Here is a 16,456-nt window from a genome sequence, read left to right as displayed (position 1 = left end):
GTTGACAAGATTTAATTCGTTCACGTACAGAAATAATATAGAAAAATAAAAGAGAAAGTCGATTGATAACTGATTTTGGATGTTTGCTATGATCTTATTCGATTTTGTAGACAGGAAAACAAAAACTAGTACACAGTGATTGTGACAAAAACAGATTCCAATTAGATCTCTAATTCTTTAATAATTCGTATAATATAACTAATATTAATAAATAATTAAGTATATTAATAATAATAATCCTAATAATAATAATAATGATAAATATTAATGATAATAATAATAATAATAAATTTATTAGTGATAATAATATTATTAGTAATAATAATAATAATATTATGTTATTAATAATAACAATAATAATAATCTTAAATAAGTTTAATATTAATTAATGATAATGATAGTAATAATAAAAATGTTAATAGTAATAAAAGGTGTTAGTTCCTAATAATAATATTAGTTAATAATTCTTAATAACAATAATAATAATATCTAATAATACCAGTGATATAAAAAAATAACAAGTTACATGTATTCTATTTTCATATTAGAATAATGATATTAATAATACTGATATAGATATTAATGTTAATAACAATAAAAGTAATCATAATATTATACAAATATATTTTCAACTTATAATTACATTTAATATATTAATGTTATAGTTTAGTAATTATATCATATTACTAATAACATATATTGAATATTTAGTATTTATATATTTTATAAATGTTATAATATAATAATTACTATTAGAGATCTTTTATATATATATATATATATATATATATATATATATATATATATATATATATATATATATATATACTAGATTTTAAGAACCCGTGCGTTGCACGGCAGCTCTAAAAATCTACATATTAAACAATATGTGCTAGCAGATACCCATGACCCGCGAATAACTAACAATTTATATTTTTTTCAAGGAAAACTGTATTACTTATTAAATTCATAATTATATATGCAATATTAAAATGCTTGCATTAATGAACCAAGTAGTACTCATACACCATGTATATACAGAAATAGATAGTATATAGATTTATGAGCCCATGCGTTGATAATGTTGTTTTGTAAATTGTTGTTTTAATGCACTACATGTTTAGTCGATTAAAATGCCACACACTCACAATTTGTAACATGTATAAGCAAGGCTTTAGCAAAAGCATTTTTGTGCTAGAATGCTTTGTGGTTGATCCACTAATTGCTCTCAAGATCAACAAAAATAGGAGACATCTACTGCATCCTCAAAATCGTACACTTTCAATAAGCGAAATCTTCATAAACCTGATAAGAGTTACATGAAAGATTAAAAAATGTAAAGCCAAAATAATGAAACTATATGTCTACATGTAAGATTTGTTGCTAAAATGTCATATTTCGTCAAAATGTGATTGTATCAGATAGACACACCCATATTGACTCCTAATATAATACAAAATATTAGCTCTCATTTTGGGTATTTTAAACAATATTAAGAAGCAAACAAATTGTTAACATATAGACCTATAATATTAAGAAGCAAATAATCTTGGGATAGACTTTGGAGCAAAGTTATCACAGCATAGGACTGCATCCTATTGTTCAACACACTGATTATTTTAACACTGATAAGTTGTATAATCTAAGAGTCCAATATAAGATAGCCCTTCCTTTATCCAATTCTCTTAATCATCCAACACATCTTAAGTGTAAGAAAGTTTCAACTTAATGTATAGATTATAAACATTTATGTGAAAAGTAGTTGCACAAATATAACATAATTTTGAGCTTCTATGTTGTTCAAGTGATCACTGAAACTTCCAAGTTTATTATGTTTGCCATAGTGTTAATTATTTTCAAATTACTAAGAGAAAAATCTGGAAAATATATCGCTATATGAAAATCCATATATGTAAAACTTCTCTAAGTAGCATATATATAAATAATCACTTTGAAACACATATCTAAACACTCAAAACTTTATACCCGTTTACTGTACGGGAATGAAGAGGGATAGATGTTGACAAAGTTCAGCAGGCATCTCAATGTACACAAAAATATTAAGAAAACTGACAGATAAACAAAATAGTTTATGATTATTTTCTCCATTTCAAGTCAACCCAATCAGTCCATTTATGATTTCTATTATATTAGTGTTCAAATGATGGACATAGATAAAGAAGTGAAAAGCGTCTCACCTTTTTGAAGAGGTTGATGTTCTCATTAGCATTGAATTGAGCCACAATCAAGTTGCTCACATGTTCAACAATTTGTCTTGAAGGTGCATCACCTGCAATTTCTTATTTCAAGAATGTACAAATTCAATGTTTTAGCATTTCTAGCTAATCCCTTTCATAAACACTTAGTCATCCAATAATTCATCACCAACATTTAAATATTTATGAATATATTACTTGAAATATTACAGTAAAAGACTGATCACCCAATATCCATGGTTTAAAAACAATGTTTTTTTTCTTGGTCAAAGATGTCAATGCAGAAATTGACAAAGTAATTGGTTGACAATTTCGACAGTTGACCCGTTTGCCATTTGAGGCTATTCTTGGTAAAGCAGTTGGTATGATAATTGAGATACATTAAAATGAAAGTATATGAAAGAATAATTGTAGAACAACATTATGCTATGCAGCTGCATTTATAAACATAGTTTAAGGATAGTTTTCGCATATACAGTTTCAGTTATGTCACCTTTAAGAGCCTACGAATAGATCTTTATACAATGATGAACATTCAACATATATTTAAGAGTAGGAAATAATACTATATAAGTTTAATAAGTACATCACCTTTGGATTGGAAGAATTATAAAGTTGGCGAAACATGTAACAATTGTTTAGCTTTTCTGATATCTTAGTAATAACAATAGACCCCTCGATATTATGGCCCAGAGGAACTGAAAAGATAACAACATGGGTTGTAAATAAAAGTTCTTAACTAAGCTATATTGCAGTGTGAAGTCATCTATACAACTGTTGCTAACACGGGTCCCAACTGCAATGAGTTAACTGTTGAAGTCAAATTTCCTCGTATTTAGACTGGACTATTTCAAGTTTCAGCATTATCATTTTAATGCATATTTATCTATAAATAAACATGATAAAACAAAGTGAGGTTTAAAAAATAAAGAATCTTAAGGCCTTAAATTCAGGATGGAAAGGAATCAAACCTTATTGTTACCGATTTGAAACATAATTCGCTCGTTCAATGATTTCGAACGTCTTGACCATCACCGAAGCCTGAATTGATAAGATTGCTTCATCGTATTGAACTTTCTCTCAGTCACTGTAATTAGTTGCCTCCACCGGACTACCTTCCATATGATATAAGAATTGATTGCGTTATATACGAATCGGTTGCGTAATACAGAAATAATAGATTAGAATTAGAATAAATATCAGAAGCATAGATGAGTTGATTACCTTACAATCAAATACATCTCACGATTGTTCCGATTCAGGTATATGGAGAGCACGAAATTGGAAACCCTAATTCCTTACAGACATGGGATCATGGGATCGGAGGAAAAATTGATAGGTTATTGTGACAAAAAATGAGAAGGATTCAGATTTGGATTTGAATATTGAAGATTAGGCATCATGAATTCATGATCTTGAATTTTATCGTTTGAAGAGGTGTGTATTTTTGAGATAGAGAAGTTTTGAACTGTAGAAGAATGAATAAGGTATTGGAGATTGCCATGTGGAATTTTAGTGTAGTAAAAAAGTTGTAAATTTGGTAGGAAAAATCCACGTGGATATGAGGGGGGTGGTTTGTTTGGTTGGTTGACACGTCAGAAATAATTTTACGCTTTGTAAATTGTAGAGAAGATATATATATATATATATATATATATATATATATATATATATATATATATATATATATATATTACAATATATTTAAACTTATTAATAGAAATCATATATATAGATTCATATATATATAATTATATATAATAATAACTTATTAATTCTATTTATTAATTTACATATTAAGTTCTAATGATTCAATTATATCTTATTATTTCCACTACTTACATTATATATATATATATATATATATATATATATATATATATATATATATATATATATATATATATATATATATATATATGTTTAATTATAGCAATTGTTCGTGAATCGTCGGAATCGGTCAAGGTTAAAGGAATCCATGAAAATAGTTCACAAGTTTTCACAAGTTTTGAGACTCAACAGTACAGACTTTGCTTATCATGTCGAATTTCATATAAAGATTAAGTTTAAATTTTGGTCGAAAATTCCCGGGACATCACACTAGACCCCACATCCATTGGGCCCAAAGAGGAAGGAAACAAAACATTAGTTCCACCATCGTTCGTTAACCTAGATTCAACGTCGCAAGCAGAATTAAAGGTGACGAAAGATGTCCCTGATTGCACAACGCTAGAACCAGCAGAAGGACCAAAATCTATATCGATCCCTGAACAGTTAACAACTGGAGCATCACAAACAACTTCCGACACCAACTCCAGAACCGAAGCATCCGGTTCAACCTCAAGCTCATCACCGGAACCAGAAGTCGGATCCGAATCTAAGACTGCAGGAATAGGAATGCAAACACTACCGACAAACAAGTCCTCAACCGCAGGCGAATTCAAATCCGGGACAGACTCGTTCACCTCTACGTCATTAACCGAAGATCTATGGTCTAAATAAACAAAACTAACGTTATTTCGCTGACAAACCTTCCAAGATTTCCAACACTTTTTATGGCACGATTGACCCAAGCAAGGGAACTCCAAACCATCCTCCATTGCTTTATTAACCTTCGCAGAGACACAATCAAGATTAGTGGGGTAAGACAATTCTGCGTCCAAAATAACACTCGGAACATCGGCAACGACAACACTAGGACTATCACCCATCGGTAGGACATTCCCTTCACAAACGGCTCTGTTAGAATTAATCAAATTCAACGAGGTAAATTCGTCATTAAAGATTCGATCGCACATATCTGAAGGGATTTCGTTAACACGAATAAAAAAAAGATTCTGATCCCAAATTGTTCTCAACTTCCCTAACCGCATCAACCAACAAAGAGGGGCAATCCAACTCGATAAAAGCGTACGCTACCCCAATTTGTTTGAGATCGGACGAGGACTGAGCAACGTGCAAAACCTTACCAATACCTGCAGCTACTTCCTTGATATTTTCCTCCGAGTAAAATATGGCCGGGATACCGGAAATACTAACCCAAGCAAACCGGAAAAATCGATCGGCACGGGAAGAGAAAGGACCAATGTAAATTAACTCATCCTTAGCAGGATGATCAACACATAAACGATCCAGGCTAGAATCGTCTGCGCATAAAATTACGAAACCAAAACAGCCCCATTTGAAAACCCGACTTGCAAGAACACCCCTTCGGGTCAAACAACTCATCAACTTATTAATCGAAAACGGGTTGTAGTCTATCAACAAAGCGCACAGTCGTAACTTATGCAAGATGACAAAATTAGCATTCAAATTGGCCTTTATCCGAATGGATTTAGCCCGAAACAGAGAAGTGGAAAATGACCCGAAAGAAGAGTTACGAGACGCCTTACCCACAAAATCTTCTTACCAAACAAGGTGGTTCCGTTCATCTTACAAATGGCCTCATCCTCAACAGGGCCAGAATCATAACGCACGAAGGCATATCTTTGATCGGGCCAGGATTTGACATCTTTGATGAATCCGCAAGAACCAAACGCATCTTGAAGAACAACCTTGTCAAAACCAAGAGGTAATCTTCCAATGAAGATAATGTAGTGACCCTAACTTTTCCATGTTTATATATATTAATTGAGATTGATATTTACATGATTAAATATTTCTAACATGTTAAGCAATCAAACTTGTTAAGACTTGATTAATTGAAATATGTTTCATATAGACAATTGACCACCCAAGTTGACCGGTGATTCACGAACGTTAAAACTTGTAAAAACTATATGATGACATATATATGGATATATATATAGTTAAAATGATACTATGATAAGTAAACATATCATTAAGTATATTAACAATGAACTACATATGTAAAAACAAGACTACTAACTAAATGATTTTTAAACGAGACATATATGTAACGATTATCGTTGTAAAGACATTTAATGTATATATATCATATTAAGAGATATTCATACATGATAATATCATGATAATATAATAATTTAAAATCTCATTTGATATTATAAATATTGGGTTAACAACATTTAACAAGATCGTTAACCTAAAGGTTTCAAAACAACACTTACATGTAACGACTAACGATGACTTAACGACTCAGTTAAAATGTATATACATGTAGTGTTTTAATATGTATTTATACACTTTTGAAAGACTTCAATACACTTATCAAAATACTTCTACTTAATAAAAACGCTTACAATTACATCCTCGTTCAGTTTCATCAACAATTCTACTCGTATGCATCCGTATTCGTACTCGTACAATACACAGCTTTTAGATGTATGTACTATGTAGTGACCCGAACTTTTCCATGTTTATATATATTAATTGAGATTGATATTTACATGATTAAATGTTTCCAACATGTTAAGCAATCAAACTTGTTAAGACTTGATTAATTGAAATATGTTTCATATAGACAATTGACCACCCAAGTTGACCGGCGATTCACGAACGTTAAAACTTGTAAAAACGACATGACGATATATATATATGGATATACATATGGTTAACATGAGATTATGATAAGTAAGTATCTCCATAAGTATATTAACAATGAGTTATATACATATAAACAAGACTACTAACTTAAGGATTTCGAAACGAGACATATATGTAACGATTATCGTTGTAACGACATTTAAATGTATATATATCATATTAAGATATATTAATATATCATAATATTATGATAATATAATAATTTAACATCTCATTAGATATAATAAACAATGGGTTAACAACATTAATTGAGATCGTTAACTTAAAGGTTTCAAAACAACACTTACATGTAACGACTAACGATGACTTATCGACTCAGTTAAAATGTATATACGTGTAGTGTATTTAGATGTATTAAAATACTTTTGGAAGACTTCAAGACATATATCAAAACACTCATACTTAACAAAAATGGTTACAGTTACTTTTCCATTCTTTTCTTTCATCAAGAATTCTAGTCGTATTCTTACCCGTATTATACACAGCTTCAAAACGTACTTACTATGAGTATATACCAATAGGAACTAGCATGGGATTCCACTCTTGATTATGTCATGTATGACTAAGCAATTTTAACTTCTACCATGAGCTAGTCAACTAACTAGAACTCCTTTTAACCCCACTCACCACTCACCAATTACCACTCATCATTCACTCCATTTCACTTCCAATTCTCTTTCTAATTCTCTCTCAACACACACACACTATTATGAACATATTTTTCCAGTAGTTAATCATCATCTTCATCAAAAATCACTTCAAGAATCAAGCTATAATCATCATAGGAAGAACACTTCAAGAACACTTCAAAAATCCCTTCAAGTTTACTAATTTACTTCCAAGCTTTCTAATCCATTCCAAGTAATCATCTAAGATCAAGAAACCTTTGTTATATACAGTAGGTTATCTTTCTTATTCAAGGTAATATTCATATTCAAACTTTGATTCAATTTCTATAACTATAAACTATCTTAATTCGAGTAAAAATCTTACTTGAACTTGTTTTTGTGTCATGATCCTACTTCAAGAACTTTCAAGCCATCCAAGATCCTTTGAAGCTAGATCATTTCTTGTCACTTCCAGTAGGTTTACCTACTAAACTTGAGGTAGTAATGATGTTCATAACATCATTCGATTCATATATATAAAACAATCTTATTCGAAGGTTTAAACTCGTAATCATTAGAACATAGTTTAGTTAATTCTAAACTTGTTCGCAAACAAAAGTTAATCCTTCTAACTTGACTTTTAAAATTAACTATACACATGTTCTATATCTATATGATATGCTAACTTAATGATTTAAAACATGGAAACACGAAAAACACCGTAAAACCGGATTTACGCCGTCGTAGTAACACCGCGGGCTGTTTTGGGTTAGTTAATTAAAAACTATGATAAACTTTGATTTAAAAGTTGTTATTCTGAGAAAATGATTTTTATTATGAACATGAAACTATATCCAAAAATTATGGTTAAACTCAAAGTGGAAGTATGTATTCTAAAATGGTCATCTAGACGTCGTTCTTTCGACTGAAATGACTACCTTTACAAAAACGACTTGTAACTTATTTTTCCGACTATAAACCTATACTTTTTCTGTTTAGATTCATAAAATAGAGTTCAATATGAAACCATAGCAATTTGATTCACTCTAAACGGATTTAAAATGAAGAAGTTATGGGTAAAACAAGATTGGATAATTTTTCTCATTTTAGCTACGTGAAAATTGGTAACAAATCTATTCAAACCATAACTTAATCAACTTGTATTGTGTAACATCCCGCGTTTTTCCGTTAAATTATTTTAACACCGTCTTTTTTTTTTTTTTTTTTTTAAATAACATCCCTCGTCACCTATACTCGTGCACTTCGTTAACTAGTGTTCATGATAATCCCGTTACTCGATTATAACATCTCTCGTTAACTTGCGTTTTAAAAATATTCGTTTGGTTATTTCCCGCACCCGACAACAAACTTGAGGGACTAATCTCGCCACTCGGGTAAACTTGGCTAACTTGTGACTCCTCACCACCACACACTTCATTTCACCATCTTCTTCCTCTTTTTCTTTCTTCCTTTTCTCTCAAGAACACAAACACAAAATTCATCATCTAATTTTGATCTTGAAAGCTCACAACAAATCCGACTACATATTCTTAATCCTCTCGTCATCCTCTACGATTTGATACTAACTACACCGATTTTGGGTAACATTTCTAAAACTCTAGATTTCTCAAATTCATGTTTTTGACTTGATATGTTGTTAGTTAGTGTCTATGGCTCGTGTATAACATGAATATATGATTTGTATGCTCGATCTTGATGTTTTGGTGTAACTAGCTTGAAAATGAAAAGTGTATGCTTAATCTTTGATTTTGGATGATGAAATGTGTTTAGATGTTAATGTTTGTGTATTCAAAGTGTTAGTTACTTCAATAGCTTCGTTTTGGTGTGTTGATTGACATGAAAACCTTACATTAACATGATTAGTGATTTTGAGGTTTTGGTTAGGGTTTGACAACTCTTAAAACGAACTTTTGATGCGTTGAATGCTTGTTAATGTTATTGATAAGTGTTTAGTTGTATTACATGTTTCATTACCTTCAAAACGGCATATCATATGTATAAATTGGATTCCCGAAACTTAAATTGCAATTGATGAACTTGAAACTTGAAAATAAACCTCTATTGATCACTTGATGGGATTTCGGTTATTGTATATGATGTTTTTGCTTGATGAAAAGTGCTTAGTTGCGTTCCTTGTCGAAAGAGCTTTCCGGTGATATAAAATACATGTTCTAATTGTTTGCGGATCATAAATTGTGATTGTTTGAAGTTTGGGTCGTGCACTTGTGTTTTTCTGCAAACAGGACCTGAATGCCCATTGGGACGCCGTCCTGATTTTTGGGACGCCGTCCCACTCTTCAATTTGGGACGCCATCCTGATTTTGGGACGCCGTCCCACTCTTCATATTGGGACACCGTCCTGATTTTGGGATACCGTCCTGATACACTAAAATGGGCTGTTTTGCTTGGTCATTTGACGTAAAATGTTTGATATGCTACGGACCTCCGATTAACATGAAACTTGGCCAACATGCTCATATATGATTATATAACCTAGAAAAATTGTCGGATACCCGACCCGACCCCGTTGACTTTGACTTTGACCAAGTTTGACTTTTAGTCAAACTTAACTAAACACTTATGCAATCGTTCTAGTCTTTATTTTATACTTGATTCTTGCATGAAACTTGACAACGTGATTCACATGCTATACTTTTCGAGTCGTAACGAGCCATAGGACTAATTGAACACATTTCACCCGACCTTGTGTCGTAACCGGTTAATTGATACAACTTACTTGTTTAGGTCAAGGCTAAGCAACTTTCATGCACACGTTTACTTTGCGAAGTACTTTTATACTCGTGCACTCGAGGTGAGATCATAGTCCCACTTTTCAACAACTTTTATACTTTTAAATCGTGGGCTGAGAAACACATACATTACGTACTTATATACATTTCACATGTATATATATTTTTCATACTTTTATACATTGAACACAATTGTGAATACAAAGATACGGACGAGTTTGAACGAAAATCCTCAATTCAATTATCATTAATTACATCAGATGGTGTAAGCGAGACTATGTTGTGTGGATCCATACGGGTTTGACTAACCCTCATTCGGACGATTCGCTACCGTTAAGCGAATGAAATATATTCTGGTACGGTGTATGTTCTAACACTTTTATGCTGAGGTAAATGATACGGTTGAGCTTTGATAATTGGGTGCTCGGTAAATAACAATACTTATGGAATTCAAACGATTCGGAAAATCGACTTATACTATAACTTGTGGTTCAACTTATTTTACTTACATACTCATTTACTAAACCTATGATTTCACCAACGTTTTCGTTGACAGATTCCTCTATGTTTTTCTCAGGTTTTGAATGCTTAAGTGATACATGCTTCCGCACTCTTTTTGCTTGGATGTCGAGTATACATGCATATTTGGAGCATCTTTTTGGCTACTTTTAAATTGTGTCGCATAGGTTTCAATTGTACGTTTAACATTGTAATGTAACTAGCCTTCGAACTTCTTTTTGTAAACTTGAAACACCCTTTTACATTGAAATGAATGCGACATATTTTGGTCAAACGTTGTCTTAAAGACTTATGACCATGTAATGGGACCTACGTAGTCGACGCCGTCACTTGACGATTTGTCGGGGTCGCTACAAGTGGTATCAGAGCATTGGTTGTAGGGATTTAGAGTTCATTTGTGTCCACCCCGAGTCATAGGGTACATAGGTGAATCTAGACTACAACCGGCATATAGACTGGAGTAGGAATTACTTGACTATTTGTGCATTATACTCGAACTCTTCCATCATATCTAACTCGTATTCGATCTTGATCTTACGTTGATAAATTTTGTTGACGCGCCACCTTGACTTTATGATGTAATGTTAAACACACATGTAAATCAGGGTAATATAATTTCCGGGATTATATTACGGTGATTCACATGGACGTTCTGACGTTATGACATAAAGAATTTAAGGCATGTCAAGCAAAAATTGTCTCTCTATCCTTATTCCATATCACGGTTAGTATTATTGAGAATACTAACCAACGATATTCTTGTGTTTTGAAGGAACAATGGCTCGTCGACGCGCTCCTCCCGAAACTCCCGAACAAGCTATACAACGAATGATAGCCACCGCCGTGGATGCGGCCATGGCCGGTCACTCTTCCAACAACAATAACAATAACAACAATCACAACAACAACAACAATGGAGCCGGTAATTCAAACGAAGGGTGCTCCTATAAGAACTTCATGGGGTGCAAACCTCACACTTTTGATGGAACCGGGGGACCGGTCGTGCTCACCTGATGGTTTGAGCAAACAGAAGCCGTCTTTAGCATAAGCGGTTGTCGGGACCAAGACAAGGTCAGATTTTCCACTCACACCTTCGCCGGTATCGCTCTCACATGGTGGAATACGTATGTACAATCGGTGGGTATCCACGAAGCCCACGCTCTCTCTTAGGTCGACTTAAGAGGAAAGATGATCACCGAATACTTCCCGCGCGAAGAGACCCGCAAGCTTGAACACGAGCTAAGAACTTTAAAAGCGGTCGGGAATGACCTAAAGGCCTATAATCAACAATTTTCTGAGCTAGCCTTGATGTGCCCAAATCTCGTGAGTACCGAGTCTCTAAGGGTTGAGCTGTACATGGATGGTCTTCCTAAGAGCATCAAACAAGGAGTAATGTCATCCAAACCCGCTAATCACCAAGAGGCTTTGAATATGGCCAGCCAATTGATCGAAACGGTGGACGAAATTGAGGTGTCGGCATATAAAGCCGAGGATAAGTCGGGTGGCAACAAAAGAAAATGGGAAGCCCCCGAATTGAGCAACTACAACAACAACCCCGCCAAGAAGCCTTTCACCTCCAACGACAAGAAAGGCTATGCCGGAAGTCTACCATCTTGCAACAAGTGCCACAAACATCATTATGGCGAATGTAGCAAACCATTTTACAACAAATGCCGCAACCGTCATTATGGTGAATGTGGTAAATTAACTTGCCACCGGTGCCAAGGAAGTGGTCATACGGCCAACGATTGTAGGAGCATCGCCCCCGTCGCCCAAAAGGCGCCCAATGTACACCGGTCGGGCGTTTGTTTCGAATGTGGCCAACCGGGTCATTTTAAGAATGCGTGCCCAGAGAAGGAGACCAACCCCAATGCACGCGGCCGAAATTTCAACATTAACACCGAGGGAGCCCGAGATGACAACTAGTCACGGGTACGTTTCTTCTCAACAACCTTATATTTCATGTTCATTCAATTCGGGTACCGTTAGACGTTTTATAACCAAGGCCTTGACTCGTACTCTTTGCACACCACCATATCCCCCAGACACTACCTATGCCATGCAGGTGACTGACGGAAAACTATTACGTTAAACTTTTTGGGTGGAGAATTTGAATTTTGACTTGACACCTATAGAACTAGGGGACTCAAAACCTATTCGTTAAGAAGAAAATGATCCCTTACATGTGTATAGATAATCGTGAACTAAATAATTTTCGGTTAAGAACCGATATTCTCTTTCCCGTACCCGATGACCTCTTGATCAATCACAAGAATTCCGTGTGTATTCCAAAATCGACCCCCATTCCGGTTATCTCCAAAACGGTTTTCAAAATTCGTTACGATAGTTATGAATTTCTTATAGTGTCGTTCAGTTTAACAAAGGCTTCCTCCGTATTCATGGGCCTGATGGGCCTGATGGGTAGACAGATCTGTCATCATATTCATATGTGATGTTCTAACCTATTCAATTCAAGCAAAGAAGAAAACGAACAACATCTTTGTCTTACGCTCGAACTCTTGAGGAAAGAGCAACTCTATACCAAAATCTCCAAGTGTGAACTTTGGTTAAACAAAGTCCAATTTCTAGACCATGTTGTTAGTGGTCAGGGTATTACAATAAATCTCGCAATCGAAGCCACACGTAATCGGGAAACCCTCACAACTCTGACTTGTGTTCGTAAAATCTTAGATCCTTACCGAAAGTTCATTTCCGACTTTTTCTCGTGATGCTCGTCCTTTACCCTCGATAACTCATTAAGTTGGAAATTTAAACCTCTCCGTTCCCGGACCTTAAGCGTGATTTTTCACACCAACATTACTAGCTAAATTCGTATAGCGCCAGATGGAACTTAAATATGGAAATATTTCTACTTGAAACCGAAAGGCATACTCTCTCGACTCAAAATCGATGTAATTGAAATTCGTTATTTTTGCACGAACGATTGGAATACTTAATTATGGATCCGATCAATCTTCTCATCACCACGTACCACGTTACATAACACTGTTATTTCACTATGACCGTCTGATATTACTGGGACCCAAGATAACACACACTCCAAGGATACTTCCTTTCTCTTTGACTTATCGTCCTCATGCTCCTGATACGGACAACTACTACTCAACCCCGAACTATACAACTATGTGTTCTATCTCGTTTTCCCACCAGGTCTCAACATTTGACCACTAGATGCGCTATATGGCTACCTCAGGATGTGAGCTCATCCTATTCTGAGTTCTCATTCCACTCCTGTCCTTTTGCTTGTACTTTTGTATAAGAAAACCTTTTATATACTTTCTCAATGGAGAGAGAGACTCATCATGTATTACTAGTATTCACCACGAGGGTGAATAGCCCTGAAAAAAAAAAAAAAAAACAAAAAAAATGTTCTCTGTAGCCTGTAAGGAACTTGTTCCAACGAACGTTTTCAAACCCTAACTAGCTTGTTCAAACATATCTTAATTCTATTCCAATACGGTGTACCATTGTCGACTATCTCGGATCACAATACTCGTTTCACTTCTAGTGTTACAAGAAGCCTTAGAGACACGTTTAAACATGAGTACCATGTATCATCCACAACCAACGGACCAAACAAACGTACGTTTCACATCTTGGAAAGACATGTTACAAACATGTATTGTTGCCTTTAGTTGTCTCCTCTCACACAACAGTTACCATTCGTGTATTAACGCCGCACTTCCGAAACCCTATATGACCGCAAATGTCATACCCCTATTCGTTGGACCAAAGCATGTGGAAAGCAAATCACCGGATCCGAACTCATTCAAGAAATAACAGTTGAGATCGTACAAGTCCGAGAAGGACTCAAGACGACTCGTAGTCGCCAAAAGGGCTATACCGATATTCGACGTAAACCTCTCGAATCCTAAGCCAGTAACCGTGTAATATTGAGAACTCGCACCTTGGGAAGGTGTAATCCGTTTCGGGAATCAGGGAAAGTTAAAATCGCGATATATTAATCCTTTTGAAACCTCGGGGCGTATTGGAACCGCTCCTACCGTTTATAACTTTCGACTCAATTAAGTTTCCGTTTACCCTACGTCCCATGCAACAAACTTAGAGGCGTGTCCTACGGAACAGGAACGTGCTACTCTCCTAGATAAACTTACTATTGATGGCAAACTCCCCTTCATGGGAAACTGGTTGAAATTGTAGATCGTAAAACCAAGCCTTAATACAACATAAAACCCCGACTGTCCAAATTCGTGGGAATGCCCAAGGACGTATATTCACTTATTCATAGCATTGACAATGCAAGGTCTCAAGGAAGAGACATCGACTATTACCTCCAACTAAATTTCGGGACGAAATTTCTTTTAAGGCGTGGATAATGTAACATCCCGCGTTTTTTCGTTAAATTATTTTAACACCGTCTTTTTTTTTTTAAATAACATCCCTCGTCACCTATACTCGTGCACTTCGTTAACTAGTGTTCATGATAATCCCGTTACTCGATTATAACATCTCTCGTTAACTTGCGTTTTAAAAATATTCGTTTGGTTATTTCCCGCACCCGACAACAAACTTGAGGGACTAATCTCGCCACTCGGGTAAACTTGGCTAACTTGTGACTCCTCACCACCACACACTTCATTTCACCATCTTCTTCCTCTTTTTCTTTCTTCCTTTTCTCTCAAGAACACAAACACAAAATTCATCATCTAATTTTGATCTTGAAAGCTCACAACAAATCCGACTACATATTCTTAATCCTCTCGTCATCCTCTACGATTTGATACTAACTACACCGATTTTGGGTAACATTTCTAAAACTCTAGATTTCTCAAATTCATGTTTTTGACTTGATATGTTGTTAGTTAGTGTCTATGGCTCGTGTATAACATGAATATATGATTTGTATGCTCGATCTTGATGTTTTGGTATAACATGAATATATGATTCGTTTTGGTGTGTTGATTGACATGAAAACCTTACATTAACATGATTAGTGATTTTGAGGTTTTGGTTAGGGTTTGACAACTCTTAAAACGAACTTTTGATGCGTTGAATGCTTGTTAATGTTATTGATAAGTGTTTAGTTGTATTACATGTTTCATTACCTTCAAAACGGCATATCATATGTATAAATTGGATTCCCGAAACTTAAATTGCAATTGATGAACTTGAAACTTGAAAATAAACCTCTATTGATCACTTGATGGGATTTAGGTTATTGTATATGATGTTTTTGCTTGATGAAAAGTGCTTAGTTGCGTTCCTTGTCGAAAGAGCTTTCCGGTGATATAAAATACATGTTCTAATTGTTTGCGGATCATAAATTGTGATTGTTTGAAGTTTGGGTCGTGCACTTGTGTTTTTCTGCAAACAGGACCTGAATGCCCATTGGGACGCCGTCCTGATTTTTGGGACGCCGTCCCACTCTTCAATTTGGGACGCCATCCTGATTTTGGGACGCCGTCCCACTCTTCATATTGGGACACCGTCCTGATTTTGGGATACCGTCCTGATACACTAAAATGGGCTGTTTTGCTTGGTCATTTGACGTAAAATGTTTGATATGCTACGGACCTCCGATTAACATGAAACTTGGCCAACATGCTCATATATGATTATATAACTTAGAAAAATTGTCGGATACCCGACCCGACCCCGTTGACTTTGACTTTGACCAAGTTTGACTTTTAGTCAAACTTAACTAAACACTTATGCAATCGTTCTAGTCTTTATTTTATACTTGATTCTTGCATGAAACTTGACAACGTGATTCACATGCTATACTTTTCGAGTCGTAACGAGCCATAGGACTAATTGAACACATTTCACCCGACCT

The sequence above is a fragment of the Rutidosis leptorrhynchoides genome, chromosome 3, assembly GCF_046630445.1.
Source record: "Rutidosis leptorrhynchoides isolate AG116_Rl617_1_P2 chromosome 3, CSIRO_AGI_Rlap_v1, whole genome shotgun sequence".
Classification (NCBI taxonomy): domain Eukaryota; kingdom Viridiplantae; phylum Streptophyta; class Magnoliopsida; order Asterales; family Asteraceae; genus Rutidosis; species Rutidosis leptorrhynchoides.
Note: the sequence above shows the minus strand (reverse complement) of the source record.